Genomic DNA, 214 nt, shown 5'->3' on the forward strand with positions numbered 1-214 from the left:
ACTCCATATATAAGCTGGATATAAGGGGTGCCGATCAGTCCAGGCTTATATGCTCTGCTCCGTCCCTTGTCACCCGGTGTCGGCCCGTCCCGGGTAGGGGGGCAACGGGGTAGCAGAACAAAGCTGGCTAAGCGAGCGGAGTGCACACGGTGCGGGACGGGCCGGCATCGGCGTCCGTGCTAGAACATCGGGTATTAGGGAATGGAGCAGAGCC

Source organism: Triticum dicoccoides, chromosome 6B, assembly GCF_002162155.2.
Source record: "Triticum dicoccoides isolate Atlit2015 ecotype Zavitan chromosome 6B, WEW_v2.0, whole genome shotgun sequence".
Classification (NCBI taxonomy): domain Eukaryota; kingdom Viridiplantae; phylum Streptophyta; class Magnoliopsida; order Poales; family Poaceae; genus Triticum; species Triticum dicoccoides.